A 16,257-nucleotide genomic window follows, 5' to 3' on the forward strand; every position below is an offset into this window, starting at 1 on the left:
GTCCTACTTGACCATCCTAGCCGATGTTGAGTCTTAGTTGAGGTTGTGATTGAGGTCATTTTTCTTTTAGCATCGACGGGTCTGTCACCTTTTAAATCAGCGTACTTGATGTTCTTTTTCCGCCTGCTCGATTGCTTCCACTCCTATATGATGCAATGGCATGAATGAGTAAATGCAATGCTTATGCTTGAAGTTAGATGCAATACTAGATGTATGATCATGTTTTAAGAAGCATATAGAACATCACTTAACTAGATTCATAGTATGCTTATACTTAAGCTAGGTGAGAAATGTGTGTTGACCGGTCCTAATTGATGCTCTGTTGTGAACAGATGATTGTCCTTTGTGAACCGACGGACTGTTCATTATGAACCGATGGACAATCCGTGGAACCTTGACAACATTTTCTAACTGCTAGGTGTGATGGACTATCCGTCGGGATATGAACCAAAACACCTCTCTTTAGACTAAAGAGAGAACGTTCGACGGATTGTTTGTCGATGACCGGACGGACTGTCCATCAAGGTGCATGTGCCTTGGGTGAAAAACAACTAAGTGTGGGTTTTGACGGAATGTTGATAGTGATTGACGGACTGTTTGTCAAATCAACAAAGGAACTCCAGAGAGTGTGATGTCCCTAGAAATGCACTGATGGACTATCCGTCACGCACAGTTCCTGTGCACTAAGTGATTTCGTGGGTGATGTATGCATGTGTGTGAGGCTTTTGTGGGAGTGTTACTAGTGTCGCAAAGAGTGTAGCTACCATGGTACATTGTGCTATACTACCCTAGGCCTAGATTTAGCTAGTAGTGATGATCTCTAAGCTACGAACTATCTATATTGGTTTCTCTAGTGATCAATGGAATATTCAGGTCGTGATCCAACTAACCAAAGCAGAGAAGCATATAGGTTTAGTCTTGGGGGATTGGATGGCCTCCTTGATCTCGTCCTCGCCTCTTCCTTGAAATGTCCTCCTTGAACCACCCCTTATGCAAGGGAGATTGAGCTCTCCACTACCACAAAAATGATTTCAGGAGACAACCTCTCTGATCAATAGATATGAGTACATCTAGAGACTGCCTCTGTAAATAAATGGTTAGACGATCTCTAGGCAAATGTCTATCTCTGGAAACTGGTTTACATAAGTGAGTGGCCATTCTAAGCGTCCGTCTCTAATAGTCGATTAGCAGAAATAATTGCATAAAAAAAATTCATAACTTTTTCATATGTACTTGGATGAAGACTCAAAATTTTAGCTCTCTACGCGTTCAATAACTTTGTAGTTGAAAAGTTTTTTATTTGAAACTATTTAGAGTCTCAAAATATTGTTTTAAGCTTGTAAATTTTGAGATTTAAAATTTTCCAACAACATCATATGTTGACATGATCTTAACAAAGTTGTAGCACTCAATACAATCTACAACTATATAGTTGAAATGTTTTGGATTGAAGTCATTTAGAGTCCCAAATATGTGTTTTAAGTTACAAGTTTTTGAAATTAAAATTTGAAATTTCTAAACGATCTTGAATGTTCATATAGTTAATACAGAAGTTACAGTGGCCGGCCTGATATACATATTTTTGTTGTAGATAAGTTTTTGATTTGAAGTTTTTTAGTGCCTCAAACATTTATTTTAAAATTCACATGTTTTGAGATCCAAAATTTTGATTTTTTTCAAACAATTTCGGATGGAGACACATCCTATACCAAAGTTGTAGCACTTGACAAGATTAAAAACTTGGAGTTGAATTTTTTTTATTTGTGTCTATTTAGTAGCCAAAATATTAAATACTTCATCTGTCCCTAAATAAACCAATTCCTACAATCTGTGCTAGTCAAACTTTTTTTTTAAGTTTGACTAACTTTGTACAAAAGAGTAATAACATCTATGACATAAAATTAGCAGCTTATGAAAATATATTCTATAGTAGATCTAACGATACTAATTTGATACCATAGATCTTAACGTTTTTTCTAGAAATTCAGTCAAAGTTTAAAAATTTTGACTTAGGACAAATCCTAGAATCTATTTATTTAGGGACAGAGGAGTACAAGATTACAAAATACTTATATAAAAAAAATAAAATCCTATAGAGATAAATGCACCGTAGGTCCATCAACTTTTTGTGCTGTGTCATTCAGGTCCATTAACTCTGAAAGTGCAGATTTGAGTACATAAACTTTTTAAGTTGTGCCATTTAGGTCCATATCCCTCAGTTTGGGGAATAGATCCTGCGTGGCAATACATGTCAGTAGCCACCGTGTCCATAGGTCATGTGAGCAGCACGTGAGGCCCCTTTGCCAATCATTTTTTTGCCGATAGCCCCCTATCCTTTCTATTTCCTCACTCTTCACCCCTTCCTCTCCCTTCCCTTCGAAGCCATCGTCCCTGGAAGGCAGACGACGGAAAGGCGCTGGGTGGGACGACGGAGGCGGCGGGTGGTACCAACGACGACGTAGCCGGTGGAGGCGGTGAAGATTGTGTGGGGTGGTGGTGCCGAGCGCTGACTGCCGCGCCGATCGTGGCCGGTCGGCACGATGGTGGCCTCTTTGCGAGCACTGGGGGCACATGCGCCACAGTATGGTGAGTTCTTCTATGTCATGAACTCTGAAATTGGTTGGTTTAGGAGGTATTTCTTGTGTCGATTAGCTCGCTTGTTGCAGAAAAGATCTTCTTTTGTCGGCTACGGTTTCATGTATTGGTCATTTATGCTGTATATTTTGGGGTTTTCTTCTGTAGGCACTGATGACCAAGAATTCTCAGTGGAAATGCATCACGGGGGGTGCTTTGTTTCTCAAGGGTTGAACAAAGGCTATCTGGATGAAAGAGTTAGTTGGTTTGACCACATAGAAGTTGCTAAATGGTCTCCTCTTTTCATAGAGCAACTTGTTTTTAAGTTACACTACCCAAAGAATCCAAACATGAAGGTGTTCTGGCTGCTACCTGGGAAGAATCTTTCAAATGGGATGAGATTAATTTGGTCTGACACAGACACAATGGTAATGTCCTCATTAGTTCACAACTTTAAGAATTTTGTGCTGTATTTGAACCATGATGATAACCTTTCTGGTTTACAATGGGATGCCATTGTTGCAAACCCATTGAACTCACCTCCCAAGGTTTTTAGTCCTATGAAGACTATGCATATGGACAATGCAGATAGTGGGAGGGTACCTGAATTATGTGGTTATGACCGAGTTGATGACATAAATGATGGGAGCTTTGGTGATGACAGAGATGATGACAGTGCTGGTGATGACAGTGAAGAGGACCCTAATTTTGTTGATTCTGACTACGAACTGGCTGCAGATGATGATGACCTTTTTCAGTATGTAGATGATGAAGAAGGAAGGAAGAAGAAAGATAAGGGCAAGAAAGCTTTGAGTGTTGTATCAAATGTTGAAGATGACATGTCAACAGAAGATGATGAGCTGCAGTTGCCTAACTCAGATGATGAAGGTGGAGAAAGCCTAAGGTTTTAGAGTCTTAGAGAGCAGGATACGCATAACCCAATATTTAAGTTGGGTCAATTGTTTGCAACCCCTGAGATTCTAAGGAAAGAAATTTGATAATATAGTTTGAAGCACAGGGTTGAAATTAAATTACCAAGGAATGAGAAGAAGAGGATTGACGCACACTGTGCAGAAGGTTGTCCTTGGAAGTTGTATGCTTCAATGGATAGCAGATCCCCTTGTATGGTTATCAAGCAATTCAATGGACAACACACATGCCAGAAAAAGTGGGTTTTGAAGAGGTGCACATCGAGATGGCTTGCTGACAAGTATCTAGAAACATTTAGGGCAGATCAGAAGATGAGCCTCATAAATTTTGTTAGGTCAGTACAAAGGGACTAGAACATAACTCCATCAGGGTCCAAGCTTGCTAGAGCTAAAAGATTAGCTATGAAGAAAGTTATGGGAGATGAGGTGGATCAATACAAGTTACTTTGGGACTATGGTCATGAAATTAGAAGTAACCCAGGCAGCAGCTTCTTTTTGAACCTAGATGGCAATGTATTTAGCACATTGTACATGTCATTGGATGCATGCAAAAGAGGTTTCTTGACTACATGTAGGCCTATCATATGCTTGGATGGATGCCACATTAAGACTAAGTATGGTGGACAAATACTGATAGCTATGGGCATTGATCCAAATGGATGTATCTTCTCAATTGCCATTAGAATAGTGGAAGTGGAATCACTAGTGACATGGAAGTGGTTTTTGGAGACACTAAAAAAGGACCTTGGCATAGATAACACATATCCTTGGACCATCATGATAGATAAACAAAAGGTGAAAACAACACTATATCCTTTGTTGTAGTTGTTTGCTAGGTGAAAACACCATTTTCATATGTTTGTACTTTTGTTTTCAGGGTCTTATTCTAGTAGTTCAACAGGTCTTCCTTGACTCTAAACATAGGTTCTGTGTCAGACACCTATATTCCAACTTCCAACACCACTTCAAAGGTGAAAATCTCAAGAACCAGCTTTGGTGTTGTGCAAGGTCAAGTTCAATACCTCAGTTCAATAGGAACATGGAGAAAATGAAGACCCTAGATCATAAGGCCTATGAATGGTTGGACAAGATGCCTTTCAACACCTGGGTCAGAGCTTACTTTAGCACTTTTCCAAAGTGTGACCTATTGCTGAACAACAGCTATGAAGTGTTCAACTATTATATCTTGGAGGCAAGGGAGATGCCAATTCTTAGTATGCTAGAGCAGATCAAGGGACAACTAATGTCTAGGTTCTACAAAAAGCAGAGGGAGGTGGGAGAAGAGTGGTAGGGACCCATCTGTCCTAAGATAAAGAAGATAATTAATAGGAACACAGAACAGGCCAATACATGTTATGCAATGCCTGCTGGACAAGGCATATTCCAGGTACAAGATAGGGACTATAGTTTCTTAGTGGACATCACTATGAAGACTTGTGATTACAGAAGGTGGGACCTCACTAGAATCCCATGCTCTCATACAATTTCATGCTTGAGGCATGAAAGGATCACACCAGAGTAAGTTGTACCTGAGTGTTACTCTTCCAATAGCTATCTCAGTGCTTATGGCCACAATATGTGGCCATGTAAAGACAAGAGCACATGGCAGAAAGTTGGAGGCAAAGTAATTCTACCACCAGTATATGTGAAGAAAGTTGGAAGGCCTCCTAAATCAAGGAAGAAGCAACCATATGAGGTACAAGGTAGTCATGGACCAAGGTTGACAAAGCATGGAGTTCAAATGACATGTAGATACTGTGGAGACAAAGGACATAACAGGGCTACATGTAGCATGAGAAAGGCTGGACTAAAACCCAAGATACCTGCCCAGAGGATCCAAACTTCTATGCCAATTCAAACTGAAGAGTTTTTTGAGGAAGCTGCAACTAAAGATTATAGTGACATGGCAATGATGCCAGTTCAAACTTCTATGCCAGTGATTAGTCAGGTAACTGCTCATGTGACAACACATTATACTAGTATGTCTTATCTAAGTTATCAATTTTATGTTATAGGTTTCCATGTTTGGAGAAACTGACATGCCAATGATGTCCCAGTTATTAAGTACCATGATGTCCCAGTTGCAAGCAGAGGTTAGTGTCACTGTCATTTAATTCCACCAAATCACCCTGCATCTCATTCAAACTAATCATCTCCATTCTCAGTCATCACAGAGTAGATTACTAGAAAAAGAACCACTTCCATTTTCAAGCTTCATATTGTCTAACCAACCAGCAGCTAGGCCAGTTCCACCCACTACTGCAACAAAGGCTAGGAGATCAAGGTCCACTGCTATGAAGAAAACAACTGCTACAAAGAAGACTGCTGCTGGCAAGAAGAAAACATCCCACAAGAAGGTTTCTGCTGTAATGAACAATCTTGATGGTGCTGTTGGTTGAAGAGGACAAGTAATGATGTGTGTGAAATTGTAAATCATGCAAAAACTCTAAGTGCATGTTCATTTTTTCTACCTTTTGTACAGTAGAAATATTACCTTTTGGTTGGGTATAACTATGTGAATGTTTTAGCTCAAAACATTACAAAACTATGTGAATGTTTCAGCTGCAAACATTAGGAAACAAACTACAGATTTCCTATCTTTTGTATATGGCTTTTGGTATGCTATACCAGCAAAACTATATGTATGCTTTGGTTGCAAAACAATGCTCTAGTTCACTGGAATGATATCAAAGCATCTTTGGATTATCAATTAATTTTCTGTGTATACTCTATGCTTGTTGAAATCAGTTTGGATTTCTTTCATTTTTCAAGATGAGAGAAAAATTGTAAACTCACATTCACATTTTAGACAATACACCTTCAAATTGCATAGAACTTCATAACTTAGTCATTCATCCGTACACATTCAGACCTTAATGGTGATTACAACCAAGATCAAGAACAACAATAAGGTAATACATAGAGCCATGAAACAAGTCAGTTGCACCAACCTAACTAAGTTGTCACCAGTTCTAACCAAGGTTTGCAAATGTTTCACAATATCCGCATCAACAACAATGCCTCTTTCCTTTTTCATCCCTACAGCTGCTTCCTGCTATTTGGATTCCACAACTTGCTCGGCATTGGAGGCACTTGCTTGCTCCTGCGGCATTAGATGCTAAGAAAATCCCATGCCCTCCTTCTTCAAAGACTCAACATGTTTGATATACTCCTCCCATTTGAAAAAGGGACAGCTCAAGCCTTTGCGCTACAAGCAAGAGGAAAGGATCAATCTTCACTGCAAACTGCAATGTAAACATCTAGTCGAATCAAAATAGTTTGAATCTCACCTTGTGGGCTAGGCAACAGTAGAAAACCTCACCGTCACTCTAGGGTTGCTTTGAAACACGCCGAACCACCTGCCACTTGTGGCATTCTGTGCACCTAATTAGTGGAACATCACCTGGTTTACCTAGATCTGTAGCGGAGGAGCAAGAATCTTGAGGGAACATCGGGGATTTGAGGAAGACACCGCCGTTGAAAGGTCCTAATGGCTAGAGAGGGGGTGAATAGCCTATTAAAAATTTCTACAACAACACTTAACAAACCGGTTAGACAATTATGAGGTGAAGCAAGTGTTGCGCTAGCCTACTAAAAATACAAGCCACCTACCACAATTCTAGTTTCTATTGTTTCTAACCACACAATGACTATGGCACTACACTAAGTTAGTGTGCTCTCAAAGGCTAACTAAAGAGCCACACTAACCAAACTAACAAGCTCTCACAACTAGCGATACTAAAGAGCTTGATAACTAGTTTGCGGTAATATAAAGAGAGAGAGCAAGATAGTTATACCGCCGTGTCGAGGAATGAACCAATCAATCACAAGAATGAAAATCAATGAAGACCAATCACCTTGGAATCAAATGATGACAATGATTTTTTACCGAGGTTCACTTGCTTGCCGGCAAGCTAGTCCTTGTTGTGGCGATTCACTCACTTGGTGGTTCATGCGCTAATTGGCATCACACGCCAAACCCTCAATAGGGTGCTGCACAACCAACACAAGATGAGGATCACACAAGCCACGAGCAATTCAATAGAGTACCTTTTGGCTCTCCACCGAGGAAAAGGTCAAGAACCCCTCACAATTACTATGATCGGAGCCGGAGACAATCACCAACCTCCGCTCGACGATCCTCGCTGCTCCAAGCCGTCTAGGTGGCGGCAACCACCAAGAGTAACAAGTGAATCCCATAGCAAAATACGAACACCAAGTGCCTCAAGATGCAAACACTCAAGCAAAGCACTTGGATTCTCTCCCAATCTCACAAAGATGTTGAATCTATGATGGAGATGAGTGGGAGGGCTTTGGCTAAGCTCACAAGGTTGCTATGTCAATGCAAATGGCCAAGAGAGGTGACCTAGAGCCGGCCATGGGGATTAAATAGAAGCCCCCATGAAATAGAGCCGTTGTACCCCTTCACTGGGCACTGCTCAGGGTGATCGGACGTAGGACCCTAGCGTCCGGTCACCCGATGCTTGCCACATGTGATCGGCTTCAAACGCTGATTGCCCGATCTCAACGGTCATCGGTACATTTAAGTAATGACTGGACGCACTGCTCAAAGTGACCAGACGTAGGACCCCAGCGTCCATTTGTTTCTAGTAAGGTTCCATTCGTGAAAATTTACGACCGGACGCGTCTGGTCATGCCCGATCGGACTCACCCAACGTCCGGTCACTCAACGTCTCCTCTATGTGCTGCCACATCAGCGGGACCGGACACACCCACTCAGCGTCCGGTCATCAAGTGACCCAGTGTCCGGTCAAAGACCGATGCCAGTGTCTTCACTGCTTCCACTAACCAGACGCGCTGGTCCAGTTGAGACCAGCATCCGGTCCACTCTATGAAACCTTGTCTTTTCTATACAGGGCGCCGGTGGTACCGTCAGACTATCCACACTCTATAGGCAGACACTCCGCCGGTGAAGTTTCTTACCCTTGCTCAAATGTGCCAACCACCAAGTGTATCACCTTGTGCACATGTGTGTTAGCATATTTTCACAAACATTTTCAAGGGTGTTAGCACTTCACTAGATCCTAAATGCATATGCAATGAGTTAGAGCATCTAGTGGCACTTTGATAACCGTATTTTGATATGAGTTTTACCCTTCTTAATAGTACGGCTATCGATCCTAAATATGATCACACTCTCTAAGTGTCTCGATCACTAAAACAAAATAGCTCCTACCACTTATACATTTGCCTTGAGCCTTTTTATTTTTCTCTTTCTTCTTTTCAAGTCCAAGCACTTGATCATCACCATGGCATCACCATCATCATGTCATGATATTTATTTGTTTCACCACTTGAAATGTGCTACCTATCTCATAATCACTTTGACAAACTAGGTTAGCACTAAGGGTTTCATCAATTCACCAAAACCAAACTAGAGCTTTCAATCTCCCCTTTTTTGGTAATTGATGACAACCCTTACACAAAGATATGAATTAAAATTCAATTGAATCCATGTTGCTTGCCCAAGCATATTTACCATGTGTAAAAAGATATGGATAAGTTTTATGAACTCCAAATGGTAGCAATTGCTCCCCCCACATATGTGCTAAGAGTTTGGATTGTAGCTTGCACATATGCTTAGATAGGGAATATAGGAGACAATGTCTACCAAATGATGCTAAGGTATAAAAGATGGACCTTTAAAGCATGATACCAATCGGAGTGCACCAATATACCATCCTTAGCACCATAGTTAGCTCGATACCACTTGGAAATGAAATCACTAGATAACCTATGCATGCTAGTTTTTCATTTCATCATTCAAACCTACAACTAGCATACACCACACAAGCATGGATATTGAAATTTAAAACTTGTGCCATGCAAGCAAACATATGAAATGCACATTCAAATGCACCATACAAGTTCATGAGCTTGCTCCCCCTACTTGTGTGCTTAAAATTTTAATTGATCCATTTCCTTTGTCATATCTCTCCCCCTATGTCAAATTCTCCACCTTTGTTGTCTTTTCACTATCTTAGTACACTAATATCTTTGTTTTTCTCCCCATCGTACTAATATCACTAATATCTTTGTTTTTTCTCCCCCTTTGTCATCAATGACCACAAAGGTTCAAAATGTAGATAGGTTGAGAATATCAATGTCAATCAATGGGGTGAGGATCAATTTCTCAAATTTGGTCCAATCTAGATCATTTGCCAAAGATATTTAACTCGGTTTGATCCAAGGACAAGCTTCTTCACACCTCCAAATAGGGTTATCTTGTACCATGTTGAGTTAAACACTTAGAGCTCATTTTCTAGATTAAACACTAGGTTTATAAGCCCACAAACATGTCATATGCTACCACTAGATCAAAATAAGCATTGAAGCAATAGTGGTACCATATAATCATCAAATTCATTTGATTTTCTTGAATGAGCCTATTAATGTGAAAGATGTCTAGATGCACTAAACATGTCCTTAGCAAGGATGTATGCCAATCAACTTTTACCTTGGATTGCTCAAAGGAGAGGCATGCCATATGAGTGGGGGGGGGGTGCATCAACACATATTTGAGAAATCCAATATGTTCAACTTATTCCTTAGCTTGCAAAACCTTTTCTCATCCAATGGCTTGGTGAATATATCGGCAAGTTGATCTTCGGTGCCTACACTCTCAATGCAAATGTCCCCTTTTTGATGATGATCTCTTATAAAATGGTGGCGGATATCAATGTGCTTTGTTCTTGCATGTTGAACCGAATTGTTGGTTAACTTGATTGCACTCTCATTGTCAGATAGCAATGGTACTCTCTTGAACTTGATTCTAAAGTCACTTAAAGTGGCCTTCATCCAAAGTATTTGTGCACAACAACTACTGGTGGATATGTATTCGGCTTCGGCGGTTGATAATGCAACACTATTTTGCTTCTTTGATGACCATGAAACAAGTGATCTTCCCAACAATTGACATGTGCTCGAGGTGCTCTTCCTTTCAACCTTGCATCCCACATAATCCGAGTCGGAGTAACCAACTAGCTCAAACTTTGCTCCTTTGGGATACCACAAACTAACATTTTGTGTATGCTTCAAGTACCTCAATATTCACTTTGTAGCCTTCAAATAACTTTCTCTTGGCGAGGCTTGAAATCTTGCACACATGCATACACTAAACATGACATCTGACCTTGATGCGGTCACATAGAGTAGGCTTCCAATCATAGTCTGATACAATTTTTGATCTACCATATTGCCACTTGCATCACTATCCAAGTTGCCATTTGTTTCTATTGGTATACTAATGGCTTTGCTATCACTCATGCCAAACTTCTTGATCATGTCCTTGATATACTTGCCTTGACTCACAAATGTACCATGCTTCAATTGCTTGACTTGAATACCAAGGAAGTAACTTAACTCTCCAATCATGGACATCTAACTCATTAGCCATCATCTTTCTAAACTCTTCACAAAAATCTTGATTGGTTGATCCAAATATGATGTCATCAACATAGATTTGTAACACAAATAAATCTTTTCCAATCTTCTTGATGAAAAGAGTGGTGTCAACCTTGCCCATTATGAACCCTTTAGAGAGTAGGAAGTCCCTCAATCTCTCATACCATACTCTAGGTGCTTGCTTCAAGTCATACAATGCCTTCTTCAACTTATACACATGGTTGAGCTTCTTATCATCTTCAAAACTGGGAGGTTGCTCAACATTTACTTCTTCATTGATGTAACCATTGAGAAATGCACTCTTAACATCTATTTGATAGAGTTTGATGTTGTGGGCACAAGCATAGGCTAGCAAGATTCTAACTGCTTCCAATCTAGCAATCGGGGCATATGTTTCTCCAAAGTCAAGACCTTCAACTTGTGTATAGCCTTGTGCTACCAATCTTGCTTTATTCCTTACTACTATTTCATCTTGATCTTGCTTGTTTCTAAAGACCCATTTGGTTCCAATTATATTTTGTCCCTTTGGTCTCTCTACTAATTCCCATACTTGATTTCTTGTGAAGTTATTCAATTCTTTATGCATAGCATTCACCCAATCAACATCCTTCAATGCTTCATCTATCTTCTTTGGTTCAATAGATGACACAAATGAGAAATGCTCACAAAATGAAGCCAATCTTGATCTAGTTTGCACACCTCTTGAAATATCACCAATGATAGTGTCCAATGGATGATCCCTTGCAATATTGGTTGGTTGGAGGATTGGAACTTGATTGCTTGCACTTGCTTGATCATTTGGTTGAGATAGTGTACTAGCCACTTGATTTTGTTCATTGTCATGAGAGCCACTTGTACTAGCTTGATTTGTATCATCTTGCACATTTGAGTTAGTGAGCACTTGCACTTGATCATCCTCATCATCATTCACTTACCTAGGCCTCAATTCACCAACATCCATGTTCTTCATGGCATTTGAAAGTTGAATGCCTCTAACATCTTCCAAGTTTTCATTCTCTTCTTGTGAACCCTTGGTTTCATCAAATTCAACATCATGAACTTCCTCAAGAGTACCACTTTCCAAATTCCAAACTCTATATGCTTTGCTAGTGGTTGAGTATCCAAGTAGGAATTCTTCATCGCATTTCTTATCAAACTTGCCCAATCTAGTGCCTTTCTCCAAGATATAGCATTTGCAATCAAAGATCCAAAAATATGCAATGTTGGGATTTCTACTTTTCAAGAGCTCATATGGTGTCTTCTCTTTCAATGGGTGACAATAGAGGTGGTTGCTACAATAGCAAGTCGTGTAGATAGCTTTAGCCCAAAAGGATTGATTCACATTATACTCACTAAGCATAGACCTTGCCATATCAATAAGTGTTCTATTCTTCCTCTCAACAAGGTCATTTGATTGTGGAGTGTACTTGGCCGAGAATTGATGTCTAATTCCAAATTCATCACACAACTTATTAATTCTAGTGTTCTTGAACTCACTACCATTGTCACTTCTAACTCTCTTGATGGTTGTTTTAAACTCATTGTGAATGCCCTTGACAAATGATTTGAATGTTGCAAACACTTCACTTTTGTCCATTAGAAAGAATACCCATGTGTATCTAGTATAATCATCGACTATCACAAAGCCATATTTGTTACCACCAATGCTAGTGTATTGAGTTGGCCCAAACAAATCCATATGCAATAACTCAAATGCTTTACTAGTGCTCATCATGCTTTTCTTAGGATGGGTGTTTCCAACTTGTTTGCCGGCTTGAGAAGAGCTACAAAGCTTATCCTTCTCAAACACAACATCTTTCAAGCCTCTAACCAAGTCATGCTTAACCAATCTATTCAATTATTTCATTCCAACATGACCAACCCTTCTATGCCATAACCAACCCATGCTAGTCTTAGTGAACAAACATGTAGATAATTTAGCTTCACTAGCATTGAAATCAACCAAGTATAGATTCTCATATCTAAAGCCCTTGAAGATCAAGTTAGAGCCATCTACACTTATGATCTCTACATCATCTACCCCAAATATGCATTTGAATCCAAGATCACACAATTGAGCCACGGATAGCAAATTGAAGTTCAAGCTCTTTACTAGCAACACATTGGAAATGCTCATGTGATTGGATATTGCAATGTTACCAAGCCCTTTGACCTTGCCTTTGCCATTGTCACCAAATGTGATACTATCATAACCATCATTGCCACTGGTGTTGATTGAGTTGAACATTCTTGCATCACCGGTCATGTGTTGAGTGCACCCACTATCAAGAACCCAATGCCTTCCTCTGGCTTTGTAATTGACCTATAAAAGAAGATCAATTCCTTTTAGGTACCCAAACTTGCTTGGGTCCTTGAAGGTTAGTTACTAAGCTCTTTGGTACCAAAATGGCTTTCTTCTTTGAGCCCATCCATGGTTTACCAATGAACTTAGCCTTCACACCATTTGTACCCTTAGTAAGCACATAGAAAGAATTAATCTTAATTGAGGATACATTAGCATTTTTGCTCTTGTTCTTGCACTCATGCTCTTTATGACCAACTTGCTTGCAACTAGTGCAAAACCGATCATTGTTCTTCACAAAACTAGTCTTGTGAGGAGCAAAGGCCTCCTTGCCTTTCTTGGGGGTATAGCCCAATGCCTCTTTATAGAGAGAAGCTCTTTGGCTACTCAAGCACATAAGCAAGAGGTCCTCTCCACCATAGGCCTTAGCCAAGGTGTGTGTGAGCTTATTGACCTCCTTCTTGAGGTTCTCATTCTCAACCATTAGTGAGGCATCACAAGTGGGACTATCACTACTAGATGAGGTGGAAGTAGAAGTACTACAAGAAGGGTTAGTAGGAGCAACAATGATAGGCATAGATAATGATTCATCAATTATATCACAAGTTAAGCCTATATTGCAAGTCTCAACATGCTTCTTTTTTATTTTGCTCATCAAGCAAAGAGGAATGAGCCTTTTCAAGCTTTTTGTGAGCCTTGCCAAGCTTCTCATGGGCTTTCTCTAGCCTCTCATGAGATGCATTGAGCTCATCAAAGGCTTGCTTAAGGGCTTTTAGTTCCTTATGCAAGCTTTTGCATTCCCTTCTCTTAATGCCAAAGTGTTCTTTAGCATCTTCTAGCATGTCAAATAGTTCATCCTTAGTAGGTTCATCATCATCACTATCACTTTAATTTTCATTTTCATTATCATGTTCCTCATCACTTCCATCATCATAAATTTGTACCTTAGTGGCCTTAGCCATGAAGCATGATGGAGTGTCGAAGAGAGAAGGCTTCTCATTGATAGCAATGCTTGCAGGTGCCTCTTCTTGGTGGTCTTGTCATCATCACTATCATCATCATCACTTGAGGAAGCATCACTATCCCAAGTGACCACATATGAACCACCCTTCTTCTTCTTGAAGGTCATCTTATCCTTCTTCTCTTTCTTTTCCTTCTTGTCCTTCTTCTTGTTCTTCTTGTCATCATCTTTGTCACTATTGTATGGGCATTGAGCAACAAGATGATCTTTGCTTCCACAATTGAAGCACCTTCTTGACTCTTCCTTATTTTTGGACGAAGATTTCTTCCTTCTAGCACGATATCCTTTCTTCATCATAAACTTCCCAAATCTCTTGACAAAGAGAGCCATCTTCTCATCATCATCATCATCCCATGAGCCATCATCTTCACTTGATGTATCTTGCTTTGCCTTGCCCTTGGATGATGTGGCCTTTAATGCCATGCTCTTCTTTTTCTTCTCATCCTTCTTCTCCTTCTTTTCTTCTTTCTTATCATCATCTCTATATGTATCATCGGTCATTATATCTCCCAGCACTTGGTTTGGTGTCATGGTGTTCAAACCACTCCTCACTAGAATAGTGACCAATGTGCCAAATCTTGAAGGCAAACATCTCAAGAACTTGTGGGAGAAGTCCTTGTCCTTCACCTCTTCTCCAAGTGCTTTGAGATCATTGACAAGCACTTGAAGCCTATGGAACATCTCTGGCACACTCTCATCCTCCTTCATTTTGAAGCTTGCAAACTTCTCTTTGAGAATATATGCCTTTGCACCCTTCACAGCTTGAGTGCCCTCAAATGATTCCTCCAATTTCTTCCATGCCTCATGAGCTCTCTCAATGTTCTTGATTAGCTCAAAAGTTCTCTCATCCAAAGCATCATGGATGGCACTAAGAGCAATGCTATTATTTTGGAGTAGCATTTCTTCGGCGACAGTGGGAGCCTCTTCATCTTCGATCTCAATCTTTGTCTCTACCACCTTCCAAACCTCCCTATTGATTGACTTGATATAAGTTGTCATCTTAGCTTTTCAATAGGGATAATTTGAGCCATCAAATTGGGGTGGCATCTTGGTGTTGTTGATTTGAGCCATTTTTACACCGAAGGTTGTTAAGCCTCAAATCACGGTGACCTCAGCTCCAATACCACTTGAAAGATCCTAATGGCTAGAGAGGGGTGAATAGCCTATTAAAAATTTCTACAACAACACTTAACAAACCGGTTAGACAATTATGAGGCGAAGCAAGTGTTGCGCTAGCCTACTAAAAATGTAAGCCACCTACCACAATTCTAGTTTCTATTGTTTCTAACCACACAATGACTATAGCACTACACTAAGTTAGTGTGCTCTCAAAGGCTAACTAAAGAGCCACACTAACCAAACTAACAAGCTCTCACAACTAGCTATACTAAAGAGCATGATAACTAGTTTGTGGTAATATAAAGAGAGACAGAGCAAGAAAGTTATACCGCTGTGTTGAGGAATGAACCAATCAATCACAAGAATGAAAACCAATGAAGACCAATCACCTCAGAATCCAATGATGACACAATGATTTTTTTACCGAGGTTCACTTGCTTGCCGACAAGCTAGTGCTCGTTGTGGCGATTCACACACTTGGAGGTTCACGCACTAATTGGCATCACACGCCAAACCCTCAATAGGGTGCCGCACAACCAACACAAGATGAGGATCACACAAGCCATGAGCAATTCACTAGAGTACCTTTTGGCTCTCCGCCGGGGAAAGGTCAAGAACCCCTCACAATCACCACGATTGGAGCCGGAGACAATCGCTAACCTCCGCTCAATGATCCTCACTGCTCCAAGCCATCTAGGTGGCGTCAACCACCAAGAGTAACAAGCGAATCCCACAACAAACACGAACACCAAGTGCCTCAAGATGCAAACACTCAAGCAATGCACTTGGATTCTCTCCCAATCTCACAAAGATGTTAAATCTATGATGGAGATGAGTGGGAGGGCTTTGGCTAAGCTCACAAGGTTGCTATGTCAATACAAATGGCC

At 40.3% G+C, this 16,257-nt stretch overlaps 1 pseudogene; it reads left to right on the forward strand.

The window, feature by feature from the left end:
- LOC136503188 (uncharacterized) overlaps positions 1-16,257 on the forward strand; it is a 122,674-nt pseudogene that overhangs the window by 44,580 nt on the left and 61,837 nt on the right.

Source organism: Miscanthus floridulus, chromosome 14 (genome assembly GCF_019320115.1).
Source record: "Miscanthus floridulus cultivar M001 chromosome 14, ASM1932011v1, whole genome shotgun sequence".
In the NCBI taxonomy this organism is placed as follows: Eukaryota; Viridiplantae; Streptophyta; class Magnoliopsida; order Poales; family Poaceae; genus Miscanthus; species Miscanthus floridulus.